The sequence below is a fragment of the Poecilia formosa genome, unplaced genomic scaffold, assembly GCF_000485575.1.
Source record: "Poecilia formosa unplaced genomic scaffold, Poecilia_formosa-5.1.2 Scaffold70, whole genome shotgun sequence".
Lineage (NCBI taxonomy): Eukaryota > Metazoa > Chordata > Actinopteri > Cyprinodontiformes > Poeciliidae > Poecilia > Poecilia formosa.
Window position 1 is genome coordinate 208268 of NW_006800009.1, and position 15604 is coordinate 223871.

At 38.6% G+C, this 15604-nt stretch overlaps 1 protein-coding gene across 3 annotated transcripts in view; it reads left to right on the plus strand.

Annotated features, from left to right (window-relative positions):
• The first annotated feature begins 2783 nt into the window (after positions 1-2783).
• The window catches only part of myo16 (myosin XVI), a 109780-nt gene continuing 96959 nt past the window's right edge, over positions 2784-15604 (plus strand). Inside the window, exon 1 of one of the 3 annotated variants that reach the window (XM_016673109.1) lies at positions 2784-2938. The gene's annotated coding sequence lies outside the window, so the exon portion shown is untranslated. Of the gene's footprint in view, positions 2939-9280; positions 9382-11505; positions 11735-15604 lie in introns of those variants that run through there. The other 2 variants (XM_007555361.2, XM_007555362.2) reach the window with 2 other exon arrangements.

The following is a 15604-nucleotide window of genomic DNA, read 5'->3' on the forward strand; positions in this document are numbered from 1 at the left end:
TTAGAAAATTATGAACTTTGTGAAAAGTGCAGAAGGCGAGGCTGCACAAACAGCTTCGCGAATTACAGACACAGTGAGAATACGGAACAAGAGCGACTGCAAGGAGATAAAACAAACGAGATGAACACTGTGTTAAACCTCAGAGGGCACAAAAATGACAAGGTCAAACAAACAAACATGCACATACACAAATAATTGCATGCATACTTTTAATTTTCCCTTGTTTCCGATACTGCAGATAAAGCAAATTCAGCAGCTGTACCCTTACTGCATTCTGCAGACGGTTTAAATGTAAACTAAATGTACTGCATTAAACTGATCATTGTTGAAAATAGGTTACTAAAAGAGGAATATCTGCTTCCTCATTCTTCACACATTCTTCTATTTGCTGGATCATACCACGCCTTTTCTCCATCTGTGCATTACTGCCCTCCATCCTCCCTTTCTCACAGTTTGGTAGCTTCAGGACAGGTCTGACTGATGAGGAGGGCTAAAGGTGATCCTGAATCCTGATTGTAGCATCCAGCTTGCTCTGCTCTTTACAAGGAAGCGGCGCAGAAATTCACATCCTGCAGCCACATCCACAGAAACTCACTCTGTACATATGTTCGCCTTCACCTTTTCCGCCCTCAACATCCAAAAATGTACTGCGCTTAGACAATCTCAGGGTGCTTTAATGTGGAGCATGGCTATTCCATGTACATACTTACATACTTATATAGTATTTTGGGATTAGTTTGATCTGCTGCCATCAGCTCAGAGTTATCAGGCTGATCCACAGCCCTGCTGCTGAATTGACTGAATAGCTGCCTGGGTTTCCAGTTGAAGCGAGGATTTAGTGTATCTACAAATGAGATTTTGCGACATGTAACTGTAAAATCTAAGCTACATGCTCTGTGCTCGCTTTGTTGCGGCTTTTATACCAACTCAGTGTGACCTAACAAATCAGATTTCAATTTCAAAAACATGTCTCGAGTTTATTCCTTTTTACCATTGTTCAGCTGTATTATGTTGTTCCCTCCGAACAACATGAGATCTACTTAAATATAAGATGATCAATAATTAATGTAGCTGTGCTTCTGTGTATAAAATAATCCAGTAGGGGGACAATCTGCATAAGGAAAGAATGAAAAGAACATCATCTTTGTTCATGCTCGTCTTTATCCGACAATTTTCTCAAAGACACGAGGCTTTTATGCTGCAGATCAGAGGGGGGGAAATATCAAATGGATGAGTGGATAGAGATTTCTGCCCTAACGCTCCTGGCTGCAAATCTCTACTCTTCTTTATGCCTGCTTTGGAAGTCACTCACATATGCAGTCACATTTGCCTTCACACACAAACACATTTCAATAGTATTTGACGGAGTGTCCACTTTTTTGTAAAATGCTAGGTTCAGTTTTCAACTATGTAACTGATGTAGCTCATCCTACAAAGGGCAAATAATCATTTTCTTCACATTGATGGTGGGATGGAGCAGGACATTTATTTAGGCGCTATCCCAGTTACCTTCTGCTGAAGAAAGAGCTAAACATCTATTTACATCCCCATCTATTTTCTCAACCAATGTTCAGTAGCTATGGAAAAAAAAAGAACAATATCCTTGATACAGTTGGCTATAGGTTTTCTGGACTTTGTTTTGAAGGGACTCCGGTATCTGGTGGGGCCTCAGAGCCAATGATTCCCCAAATGGAGCCAGGCGAGATGGTTCAGGTATTTGATCAGAAATTCTTCTGGGGCCTCACTTTGTCTCTTTTTCAGGCGCTGAGAGGAGTCACTGGGGAAAAACAAGAACCTGCTAGAGGGACTATAGGTTCTTAGAAGGCCTTGAAAGGATGATAAATGTGCCACTGGGGAGAGGGATGTCAGGGTTTCCCTCAATCTCGAGTTATCAGAAGACAATGGATGAATGGATACAAGAAAGACACTCGCTTTCCACTTTATTAGATACATCTGTTCAGCTGCTTGCTAACAGAAACAACAAATCAGCCAATCACACGACAAAAACTCCGCATTTAGGTATTTATATATACGGGACTCGCTGAGTTTAAAATTGAACATCAAAATGAAGGGAAATGGATTTCGGTAACTATCCACATGTATTAGCTGTTAATGCTTAGCTAAAACTCCTCTGCTAAAAATCAGAAACTGAGGCAACAATCCATACAGAGCCACCACTATAGGACTTTTTTTTGTCACTGACATGGCACATCCTTGTAATGGATACCTAATAGACTAAAATATTGATAAAAAGTAAAGTATAAATACAATTAATTTAAAAAAAAAGCATGTTTCTCTGTTTCATCCTGTTCAGAATCATAATGTGGAGAATGAGAAGTTCAAAATGAGATATGAGAGGTGAGATGAAATGGAGTTTGTTTTTCAGCTCGTCTCGATATCCTGCATGCTTCACTGAATTTTCTCAGTTTAGTTCTCCTCTACTATCCGACTACATCACACACAGGCACATAATACACATCATACAGTGTAAATAGTCATGTGTCACTTATTCCCACCATCTGCTTATGGGCTTTTGATAAGTACTTGTAATTAGAGATTTAAACCTCTCTCTCTCTCTCTTTCTATTTCTCTTTACAAACACTCAAGCACAGGCACTGACGTGTAAACTCCTAAATCTCCCTCCATCGTACTCTCACTGACTCTCTCCCTTTCAACTACTCCCCCTGTTTTTCAACGAAACTCCCCACCTCCCCCCTCTTTTTCTCCTCCCTGTCTCTTAAACTCTCACTGGGTCTCTGGTGGGATGTCAGTGGAGGATTTCAAGCCTGTTGGTGTGGATGTAGGGTGAACTGGGAGTTGGTATCTCTCACGTTTGTTCCGTATCTTAGATCTCTTCAGCTGAGACCAAGCTATTTCTGGATTTTATTTCCCAGCTGGAAACAAAATAATTCTTCAAACTACGGTGAAAGGCTCTGAGGTATGGTGCTCATTCTCTCTGGTTAGTGTCTGTTTTTTTTTGTTGTTGTTGTTGTTGTTTTTCTGTATGTCACATGAGGCCCAGAAGCACACTGTTGATTTTTTTTTTTTTAATATTTAAATTTTGATAATTTATTATTTAGATGGACGTTTTTGTTTTTTGTACAATAAGACTGAATGTCTTGTCTCTGTCTTCAAAAGTTACAATTATTTTGTCTGTTCTTGATCTGTGCATGCAAGAAAAATTTAATCCAAATTAGACTCCAATTTTTTAGCTTGATGTTTGGACACAAAACGCGTCTCTTTACCTTAGAGATGTCTGAATGTCTGCTGAAAAATGCTCTCACTTATATAAAACTTTGGCTATCTTTCATCTAAACACTGTGGAACTGTGTGGTGTCTGTAGCCTACTATTATTTTGTGTGTGTGTGTGCGCGCGCGTATTATCCTAGACTTTAACCAAACAGCTTAGTGGATCTGCTTGGCTTAAAGTTTTAGATCATATTTGAACAGAAACTGTGCAAATATGATATGAAAGTGTTACATGTATTCTTTTGCATTACTGGCATTCTTGATTCAATAATAACAAGCAGCAAGTGGAAAAGGTCACAACAGTTGCTGGTAACTTCATTCCTTCGCACTTTCATTGTTTTGGTTGAATTATATCTGCCTTGTTTGGAAATGAATCACACCCATCTGCAGTGGGATGTTCTTACTTGCCATAAATCAATTCATACCTACCAGGGTTGCACTAACGTGAGATTGCACTGCATGATAACCTTAGTGGAAAATAGCATGGTTTTACAAGATCAAAACATTTACACAGCAAGTTTAAACAGAAATATATTTCTTAAATGTTAGGGGAAAAAAAGTTTAGATCTCTTCTTACAGCTTGCTGTTCGTTAGCAAACATTTGGGGAACAGGGAGCACTTCACGACTCAAGTCAGGCCTACACGTTCTCACATCTTAATAAAGGGACTTTTAACTTAAACATTCATAAGAAACGTCGTGAGATTTTGAAGGTAACGGATTTTAAAAACGTATTCATGCCTGTGGCATAGAGACGAGACACACCTCATTTGAAAACAGACAAGCCCCAATTATTTTCTTCAGATATTCTGCTTTATTCTAGGAAATAATACCAGCAGGTGATAAGTTAGTTATCACAATCTAACATACCTATTAATAATTTAGTGGCCCGAACTGGTTTCCAAAATCACAATCAATGGAAATAATAATAATTCTGTAGAAGGACACACAAAATTTGAGCATTTCTTCGACAATTTACCTTCAATTCATGAAAACAATCAGATGGTTTAAGTGTACTGGTGAAACAGTAGTTTGAAGATATGAAAGAGAAGAAGGAAGGGACCAAATGGCAACATGTATATGTACAAGAAGAGAGTATAAAGGGCAGTGAAGACAGTGAGGAGAACAGGTTTAATGGTCCATAAAGCTTTAGATGCACAAAAAAATAGCAGAGCATCAGTACAGCTGAGGTTTTGTTTTCTGCCACCTTCCAAAAACAGATAAAAGCCTCAGCTTTTGTTTCACATGAGCTCACAGATGGCCTCATTCAGACGCAGCATCTACGCGCCCCGGTGACTGTGAGCAGCAGAAATAGACAAAAAGAAATGAGAGAATGTGGGTTAAACTTGTTGATGTTCAAATTCAGGGACGTTGTGAATTCAGAAGTATTAAACAGACTGTAAAAAAAAAAAAAAAATCCCGTCATGGTGTTAAAAGAGCATCGACCGTTTCAGAGAGTCTTCTCTTTGTGATGCGCATTTGTTTTGTCTCTCTGCGTACTTGCTACACCCATCTGTCTCCGTGCTCTTCCAAAATTTGAGTGGGGGTTTGTTTTCCTTTCAAGCTAAAAAGATTTTGGCAACAGAACTGCCTCCACAAAACACGATTCGACCCATGAGGCAGGGAGGGCAGCGGGGACAATAGCAGGGGGCTCAACTTGCAACTGCATGGCCAAGCTGCTGCTGTGAGGTCCGTGAGCATGACCCTTCACCCCATCTGCTCTATGGGTACTGCACTTAGGCTTACCCTGTCCTGTGACCCCAACTTTTTATATTCTTTCTTTTCTGTTTCTTGTTTTACTTCATAGTAGATGTTGTTGATGTCTCTGAGATCCGTTGTGATCACAGTTCTCCGTGTTGTGTCCAGCTGGTCTCAGACAGAGCCGCCACAAGTCATGGGCATGCTAAATTGCTAAATTGCTTAGAGCCCTCAAGCTTAGCACCTTCGTAAAATGGATTGGATCTAAGGGTATTTGTTGTTGTACATAAAAACAAAGAGTTACTTTTGTCCAAAAATCCTAAAAATAATGTACTCATTAAACCAAATACACAGCATTTTTACTTAAACTGCAAATTGTGGAAGCATAGAAAGTATTTCAGCAATCTGAAACTTCAACTTAGCATTTATAATTTGAAAAATGTAATGTAAAAAAAAATGTAAATGCAACTTTGCCTCTGATCTAATCAAAGAGTGCAATAGGTATTTTCAGGTAAATGTCATTTAATTTACATCCACTGCTCAAGTTTACGTCTTACTGGGTGTTTTTTTCAAACTCTGGCTGGTGGCTGGTGGTTGATGGTTTAATGGGAGTGGGTTCTCAAGTCCCATTCTGCTGCATTGGACCCATGTAATCTTGGATCTACTTTGGTCTTGAAAGTTTTTTCTATCCCTCCTCCCATATAGTAATGAGCTGGTTTATTGGTTATAAGGGGGCAAATACTGGAATGACTGGCCCTTTCTCCAGTGACTTTTCTGGGTAAAAAGGATTTTGATGAATCAGCAAACCCGCTGGCTGAGCTGCACCACTGGACCCATGTTTAGGAAGATTTAAATAGCTTCTTTCTTGCATGACCAAGAGGAGCAATGCTTATTTTCAAAGGTCAGCTATAGAGTGCTTTTTCTAAATGTCAAGGCAGTATGATAACAATATTATTAAAGGCTTAAAGAGGAGAAAAAATGTGATGTTTTTAAATACTAAAAACTGGAAAATAGCTGGTGGCAAAATATGTAATTTACATTTTTCAAGCTCTGTCCCGAAGCTTAACTATTCATAGATGGTTACCACTCACTGGATTTCCTTTGTGGATAATTTTACTGGGATAACCCCCCCTTCCTTCCCTCCCAGTAAACCACTCAGGAACAATAAGACACATGCACACACAAACAGACACTGAATGGATGGATTGATTTGAAGTGCCCGATCCCAGAAGGCAGACAGCTGACTGAGCAAACTAAGTAGGGGGTTTAAACGCGATTATAGGGTTTACATTTCATCTGGAAGGAAAAGCCACAGGTTAATCTCATTTTTTGTTCTTTTTATATTTCTCAAATTCACACTAGAATGTGGACTTCATTCTAGTCCACATTCTAGTGTGGACTAGAACACTAGTCCACACTAGTGGACTAGTGTTGACAGTAGTCAAATCAGGACTACTGTCCTGATTTGAAAAGGACAGTAGTGATGTCTTTAGGGAAATATCTTCCTTTACTTTTTCAATGTAAAAAATTAGAAATGTCTTGCCCTTTTATCCGCTGCTGATTGCACTATTAAAAAGGAAATCCCCCAACTCATCTTGGACGCAGTTTGTTTTCATCTATGCCTTTTCTGTGTAAGCCTGCCCATGCAACCAGCGACACAACTGTAACATCTGTTCCCTGGGATTCAGTTAGTCAATCCTCATCTGTACCATTTTGTGGTTTTCTTTGTTTAAAAAAAAAAAAAAAATCTCACATTTCTGCATAAATTGAAATTGCAAGATGGAGATGTGGACCCTGAGTATTCGTTTAAGAGGGGCCCCTGGGAGTGGACAGTTGGTTGACTCAAACCACAGTAAAGCTAATGACAGGTGGTGGGAAGCACTGCTGGCAGCAGCCACAACATGTTATTTGGGACCGTTCCAGGAGGCTAAGATTAAATCCAAACCTTCGGTTTTAGATTCCCCCTCCCTCCAATCTGATGAAGCTTTGTCATGAAACCAGTCTGAAGGGATTCAGCTTTAAACAGGTGGAGCAGCTGATGTGAAGCCTGAGTTGACGGTTGTCTTTGTTAGAAGGAGTCTAGGCTGTCGCCCATCTGACCTTATTTCTTTATGAAAGTCTTCCACAATGTTAATGGAGGCATGCTGCTGCTGGAATCTGACTGGTGCCCTGAGTGACTTCCTTCCAAGGCTATCATTAGATGCTGTGTCAGTAGAAAGAAAATCAGTGTCAGGGTCAGCGTCTGGGCTTGCTAGGACATGTTGTAGCTATGTGAGTGTATGTATAAATTAATATTAATCCCCTGTTTGAAACTGGAAGGAGAAACGTGCATTTTTATTCAACAATGTTATGAAATTACTTGGTACAAACTCAACGAAACCCATGAACGTGGAGGCTTAAATGTTATTAGGATAATTCTCTGTGTAGGTGTAGTTACTGAAATATGGATTTTGCAACATGACTAATGGAGCATGTTGGGGGCAGTGAAGATGTTTTTCAGCAAGCAGGACAACCACAAATGGAAAGAGAGACCCGCCAAAAAGATGAGAGCAACCACCAACACATCTGGCTCTTTTTCTGCTGGGCAGGTGCATCAAAAGTAGCCGCTTCAGTGCTGCCATCAACATTAAGTGGATAATACACACATACGTACGCAGTCACTCATACACTGACCCTCCCCCTCACTGCACACAAATACTTGTCCACCTACCCGCTACTTTTGCTTGTAGCTAGATGGGGTGTATTAGAGTGCTGAGTACAAGCCCGGCTGCAGAGCTATGCTAATGATTTGAACAAGGTCGGTTAAGCATTCCCTTTAAAAACACTGCTTTGATGTTGCCAAGAAGCTGTGGGGGAAGTTTCTGTAGAGATGAAAGATAGAGTCTAGCTGTGATGTTTGTGTGCCTCATGTCAAACATGTCATCTCTCACGTTTAACCTTAACCAACTGAAAGTAATAGGGACTGATACCCCCCTCTGTCAGTGCCATGATGTATCCCTATCTGCTAAGCAGAGAAACAGAAACCACAAGAGTGTACTGAGTATGGATGGAAAAACCATATAGGTGAGATTGATCAAGCAGCAGAAGATGGTTAGGTAAAGGCAAGCGGATCTGAGGTAAAGATAATGTACTCGAGAAGGAAGGAACTTATAGTGTGAGTGGTGATGAAGGACTGCCTCCTAGTCTTGTTATATTTCCTGTCATTTCTGTGAGTGTAGATAAGAGCTCTGAAGCAGGGGATAATTTCAAGGTAAAGTAGAAAGTGAGACCCCAGTCTAGGGGAAATTTTCTCAGATTTAGATTGTAGACTCCCTCTGGTGTGTGTGTATCCCTCGTAATTTCACGCTTCTAAAGGACTTCAGTCCCAATATTCTTTGAATGTCTACCTTCTCCCCTCAATCTAATAAACTTTCCGTCTTCTACCTTTACACATTAGGGCCATATTTGAAAGTTTACCGTAGACCATGGCACAGAGAGTTCATAGAATATTTCAGGATTTTTAAAGTGACACTTTGTTTAAAGATTATGAAGAATTAACTTCTTACTCCACGGCTGTCATCTTTACTTAGCATGAGTCCATAGTAGCTTATCGTTTACATTGTCCTTTTTGAAAAGTGTCTTATAAATGCAGCATTGTTTATAAAAAGTAATCATTAATCAAACTTTGCTTGGAGACTGCAATTCCAAGGAGGAGCTTTGTGGAAATAGACAGCACTTTGTGTGAGCAAGCATTTAGGAATTCCCAATTCCTAGCATAGGGAGATACAAGGATTTCTCAAACAGGCATAAATAAATAAATAAACACTGCAAGTATGTTTTTGGTGAAGGAAAATAACATGATGTAATGCTCAAAAAGTCTCTTTTACATAATGTCCTTCTTCCCTTCCCTTTTAAATTTGAAAATTTAGAGGATTGCTACTTAGGTTGAAACTATCCACTTTAGTTAGTTTTGAATTTTGGTAAAAATAATTTTACTAAGATAGTCCTCAAGGGCTACCTTCAAAACCAACTGAGTGCAAATTATTAAACCAATTTTCTTAGTCTGTTGTCTCATTTACATGCTGCATAATGTGCAACACAAATCACACCAGATCACCACAAATCTAGCGCCTGTAGACCATGCTGCCTACACAGAATAGATTTCCATTGTAACTCCATCCAATTACTTTGCAAACCTGATGAAGGTAAGGCAGGACAACTCTATAAATTTAGCTCTCTTATCTAAGTTTCATAGCCTCTGCTCACTTACCTTTAAGCCCAGATTTTTGTGACGTATCGAGTCTGCAGGAATAAAATTGCCATCAGCAGGTGGCGCCAAACACGGACTAAACCTAGTAGACCACGAGCAGAAAGGCAAAGCAAACATTGTTTGAGGACAAAACTGTTGCTCTTCTTGTTTGAATATTTTCGCAACCAAGGAGTTACGAGAGTGTGTGGTAAGAAATGACCAAAATCTATTTTCCTATACTTTTCCTAAAGGTGACCGAGGAAAAAGCGTAATGCGCATGCGCATTCGCAGTAGTTCGATGTTTAATGGCTACAGGGATTAGGTCGCACGCAAGGTGCCATGGTTGAAGATTGTAGCACATAAAATCAGGAGCTCGGGATGCTGGTAACATTTGAATAATTAAAAGAAAACCTAAAAAACAAAGCAATGGTGACATTATACACCATATGGCATAGTGCACGATGAAAATGAAAACACGTTCGTCGATCCGTTTGTAGTGACTGAATTAAGGTGAGCTAATTGGAAACAGCTGTGAAGTGACATGCAATAGATTACAACAGATGGCAACAATGAATAATAATGTTTTACTTTGTTTAAAAACAGACTAGAAATACGCTAAAATATAAGCCAAGAAACCGAGCGTTATCATTTCCGGTTTATTTATTTATTTAATGTTCAGGAACAATTCAGGTAGACATGATAAAGATTATGCTAGCCCAATGTGTATTTTTTAAACTCATGCATCATGCATTGTATTTTCATCCAATTAGAAATAAAAAAATGTTGAAGTCTGTAAAATGGCCCCAGCTCCTACCTGGCAGTCATCATCAGCATAATGCTTCCACGCTTACAACAACAATTTTAAGTATGATAGCTACAACAATTAAAACTTATGATAATGACCCCAAATGGTGAAAAGATGCTTTTTTTGTATTTTGCCATGATAGGTTCACAAAATGATTTTTAATGAATGTTCTGCCTTTCTAAGTGAGAGACTTGTACCTTTTACAGAGGTCACTAGATTTTTAAAAAGCAAACATTCTGCCTTGGAAATAGACATTCTTCTTATATTCCTTTTCAAAAATGAAACGTTACAGTTATTTCTTGTAATTAAAGTAGAAGTTGTTTCCAATTTGTAGTAGAATCTGGGCTTTGCACAAGCTAATTGTCAATCAGCTGATTTTTGTGGAATTAATTTCTCATAGGTATAAAATGTGTTTGTCCTCAGGCTAGCCAAACACTGTTCTATCAAACTAAAATATCAAGAATAAATCCATAGTGTGTGGTATTCTTATTGTATTTTGACTTATCGTGAAAAGTAACAGAACTCTCACAAACAAAATCAAAGAGAAATGTGGTGATTACATTTTATTTGGTTAGATTTTAATATACAAATTAGGTAAATTCCAGTCAAACATTAAAGCGGATGTAATCCATTTTAATAATAATAATAATAATAAACTATTTTAGTAATTTAATTAGGCTGGATTGTTTAATTGAATTACTCAAATAAATTTATTGGCAACATTTGAGTTTGCAAATTAATTTGGCTCAGTGAGGTTGATTTGGTGTGCTATACATTAAATGTCATCTGCTTTCTTTACCTCCAACAAGTTATGTTATTACCCATGTTACTTTTCTTAAGCCTTCTAGATGAAACAACGTTAGGTTGACTTAAAACACAACAGATTGCTTCACAAATTGTACAAATTGTGCAAGAAGACATCTCGGGCCCCTCTTTGAAGTGTTTTACTTCAACAGCACATACAAATAGACAGAGATTGCAGTTTTTATAAGAGTAAAGATTGTGATCTTGGCCAGGTTTTCCAAATCACCTCTCCAAGGTCAATATCAGCATTAATGGCAAAGAAGCATCATGGTAATGATGGTGCTGTCATTAATTATTCATAATCTGACTTAACATTGGATTTGAGGTTGCGTGTGAAGGCAGCAAACTAATACATCTGTCTGTCACCTTTAGTCTCGCAGTTTATGCATTCTTTTTTGTGGTGAGCAGAGAAATCTATTTGATGGATGGATCAGTCAACAACTTTTTCAGTTTTTTTTGTTTTTTTGTTTGGCATGACAAAAAAAACTTCCTGCGTTGCGCACAAATTCGCCAAGACACAGAGGCTACCGTAGGTGAATCCAGGCAACTCCCTCTTCTATGAACCTCCTACATTTCTTTTTCTTTTGCTATGAGATAGTGAAGAGGGAGGTGCTTATGAGGCTGAGGGTGTTAACTGCACCCTTCAGATGGAGTAAGTGGGCTGGGCTCACCAGGGTCTGGAGTGAGAATGGGGGGGCGGGTAGGGACGTAGAGAGAAAAAGGCAGATGTACAAGAATGTATACAGTTGCAAGCGGTGGAGTTTCCATGACCACGGGAAGGGGAATGAATGAATGAATGAATGAATGAATGACATCAGAGTGGCAGGAACGTGAGAGAGTGTGAAATTGATTTGTGTAGCACGGGGAGACGATCCTGGCTGGGTTTTCACCACGCAGACACATTTCCCTCCTCTCTGTGCACGGGTGTCTCCTGTGGAAGGGGCTCTCTCTGGTAAGGCATTGCTTTTTTCCTCTTCTCTCATACTTCTCACACTCTTGGTTCATTATCAGAATAATATTGTAGGTGTAAGTGCGATTTTTTTTCTCTTTTCTCTCTTAACCTTGTGGGAAACAAACATGGGTGTATGTGAATGTCTCATTTGCTGCTGCCGATGTGTGTCATTAGGAATGAAGAGAGAGACAGATGTGCCATGCAGTTGTCAGAGTGTCTAAATTTATCACAAGATGCTTATTGGAGAAGAATGTGTGTGTTTCTGGCTGGGAATGAACAGCTGATTGCAGCCAAAAGATCCCTGTGTTTAATCTGTGCTGTTAGTGAATTGTCAAGAGTAAAACTAGATTTTGAAGCTCTTATTTGGCTTGATGTTGTGAGTGATTGTCTGAGAGAGTAAGAGACAGATGACTTGTTTGCTGTAATGGTCTTAGTTGTTGGTTTTCTTTATATTGTTCCTCTGCTTTGCTGTGCTGAAGAGTCCTACTATTCACTTTTGATTCAACATCTTGTCCAGTTTTTCAATTTGAATTGCTTAGACCTATTATATTTTCTTTGCTGTTCCACTTTGAGTAAATGTGTTTATTACAAACTTTGTCTAATGGTACTTTAAATAAGATATTACCACACAATGTTTTTATTATTACATTAATTAAGTTGGAATCATATTTAAAGGACTTGTATATGCATTTTTGCATTGTGGTCTTTACTAATTGTGGTCAGGTTTCAAGTTAAAAAAAATGTACGTCTTTATCTTTATATTATATATAGAGAAATATTACAAGAAAATACAAAAAAAACAAACAAACAAACAAAAAAACAAGAATAAAGTAGCCAAGCATGCAGCCAAAATTTGTCAAAGAATGAAGACTTTTTAATCTGGGGCGTCACTGTCATAAAACTATGGCCACAAATTAAAGTATTTTTATTTCGTTGCCAGTGTTAAATGTTTGATTTAAACACCCTGTTAAATTGTGCTTACTTTAAGAGCATAACTACATTGAAAATTAAGATTTTATCCCAAATAAAATCTGACAAAGTTTCTCAGTGCATATAACGAAGAACATCTGTCTTGTTATTTTGGCCATACTTACTGATGTGATAATTTGAAAGGACACATAATTCAAAGTCTAAAGTTTGTCTGTTTCTACCACACTTCATGCTGAGACTCAGCTGTGGCTTAATCGACCTCCCACTTTTTACAAGCAGAAAATTACCTACAGGTATTGCCAATTTCCATAGTTTCCAAAGTTTTAATGGTGAACACATGTAAAGTGCAAGCTTTCAAATTCATTCTCCTCTTTACAGGTTTTAATGTAATAGGGAGTGACTCTAAAAATTTATTGTCATTCATGCATAGCATGTTGTGGTTTTAGGAGATATGTAGCTACATAAGCCTTCTGAAAAATAACGGAAAACCCAACTATGATTTGAGTCTTATACTTTTTAATGTCTAAATATTTATGTATTTACTTATTTAAATCTAATGTTTTAAATATTTTATACTTATGGTGATATGCTTTGATATGGATGCTGGTATGGCATTCCAACTCAGGTGTAGCTCACTTTGCATAGAAATGGATGTGGAAAATCCCCTGAATTGACCCTTGCATGACAAAGAGGTAACGTGAAATGATAAAGACTAGAAATCACAGCAAAGTCGATCAAAATCCATCCAGAATGGCCGCAGAGTAAAGGCATGTAAGATATTAGATGAGCGGTCAAAGGATTAACATTTAGGTGATTTATAAAGCATTATCTTTTAATAGGACTAGCAACTGGATTTGGATTCAGAAAATGTTTTTTTTTATTTTTTTTAATTCAGATTTACAGCTAAATCTGCACAAAGCAACAATTTTATCGAAACATGGCTGTTTTATTCAGCAAGAGTATAGAGCGGTGAGTACTACCCGAGTTCAGGATCATAAAGCATAAGGGTTTAAACTCAGCGGCGGAAATATTATTTTCAGAGTAATCGCCATGTCCAGCATCGGCTCTGTCGGAGGGCTCAGAGCATCCATTATGAATGAGGGAAGATGAATATACATGAAGCTGCTTCCTACAATTTAATTTGAAACTGAGTAAAAAGAAATGACACTGCCAGGTGTAGGAGACTTAGCTGCAAGGTGCATTTGTGCATACAGTCATGCTCTAAGAAACTTCTTACCCATGGTATATTTTAAAGAGAGACCAGTGAAGTTAAATGGTTTGAGGGCAGACCATTTAAGGCTATGCTGGCATGTCTCTGTTTAAGAGCTCAGTTTAGTGCATGGATGCCAGCTTTTAGGCAGAATCACTGGGGGCACAAGTGGGTCAGTAGTGTAGAGCAATGGAAGAGACTCAGACTTTTATTTTGTCTAAGCACAAAACTTCCCCATGGCAGCAAGCAATCCATCAAAGTTTTGTGTTTTTTTTCCCCTTTAATGTGGTAAGTAATAATGCGACGCTAGATCTAGGCCAATGCACTTGAGAGCTTCTGAGCAAGTTTGGTTATATAGTAAATTTTGATATATGTCTGAATCTTTTGCCATTTTGGCCATGTCACACTTCTGTGATGTAAAAATAGTAGGTTTATCACAGACCAACACACAATCACATAGCAGATTCATGAAAACTCGAGTAACCAAAGAAATAACATCAGGAGCAATATCGTTTTACCTGGAATCCAGAACAGTTGTTCTGGAAATGGATTGTCTCCAGGCTAGGTCGATAATTAGCATTTTGAAGACATCTCAACATTTTCTTTCTGTTGCTCTCAGCAGATAAATAGGAGCATGATGCGAGCTGTGTAATGTTTTTCTGTCAAACTCACTCCAGCTTGTCTTACTACACACATCATTTTTCAAGTTTTGTTTTTCCTCTGCCTCCATTATTCTGTGTTTTTGCTTCTGGAAATTACTTCGGCGAAGCCAGAACCAATGGTTGAGAGCAATGATGACAAATGTCTGTGAGAGATGGAGCAGCACAGAATGTCACTGTTTGTGCACATTTGCTCAAAAGAACAACAGAACAGGCGTCTTACTGATGATTGGTGCTTGACTTTTGGAGGAGCCCTGTGTAAAGCTTGTGAGCATAAGCTGAGTGGTAATGTGGGCTAGTGTTTGGAGCCAACTGTGCACAAGTCTGTCGGCTGACTGTGACTCACTGGAACAGTGTTTGTGCGTCTGCCAGTGGTCATTGGTTTCATCCTCAGTCGTCAGGGAACACAATCATTGAGTAGGAGGATGCTGTCTCTGTGCTGGGAACTGCTTGACTCAAAGCTGTTACGATGGCTTGTGCTAGTCTTCTTCTCTTTTTTTTTGTCATGGGTATTGATTGTCTCCTGCTGAGGTTTGCATGTGTCTTTTGAGCTCAAGTGTTGTGTTTTGTGCCTGCGTTTTGAAGCTGGGAGCTAGGGGAGCGAGAAGTAAAAGACAGACAAATGCCAAACAAAGAGCTGAACTCTCTTCCAGCATGAAGTAGCTGATGGAAGAAAAAGCAATTTAAAAAAAGAATTGATCCATAAGGAAGAAGGTTAGATGCATTGTGGAGAAAAGAAGAAAAAGAAAAGAGAGAAATGAACTCATAAGTTATTGTTACAGCTCTCCTCAGTCTCTTCCGGATGTTTCAATTATTAATTTTCTTCATTTGTCTTTCTAATTTCTCCTGACTCTGACGTCTTTCTCTGCTCTTTTTGTAATGCCACTGTGATTTCTTATTTCTCCTGACCAGCAAAGATAAATGGGCTCAATCACCATCCCGATCTTCAAGCAATTACCAGCACAGATGTTACCGCTTTGTCATTTACTCATGTCTTTTGTTGACAGCTGAGTCCTGAACTGTAAAAAAACAGAGGCGTTCAGATTTTTGTGGTATTGAGATATATATATA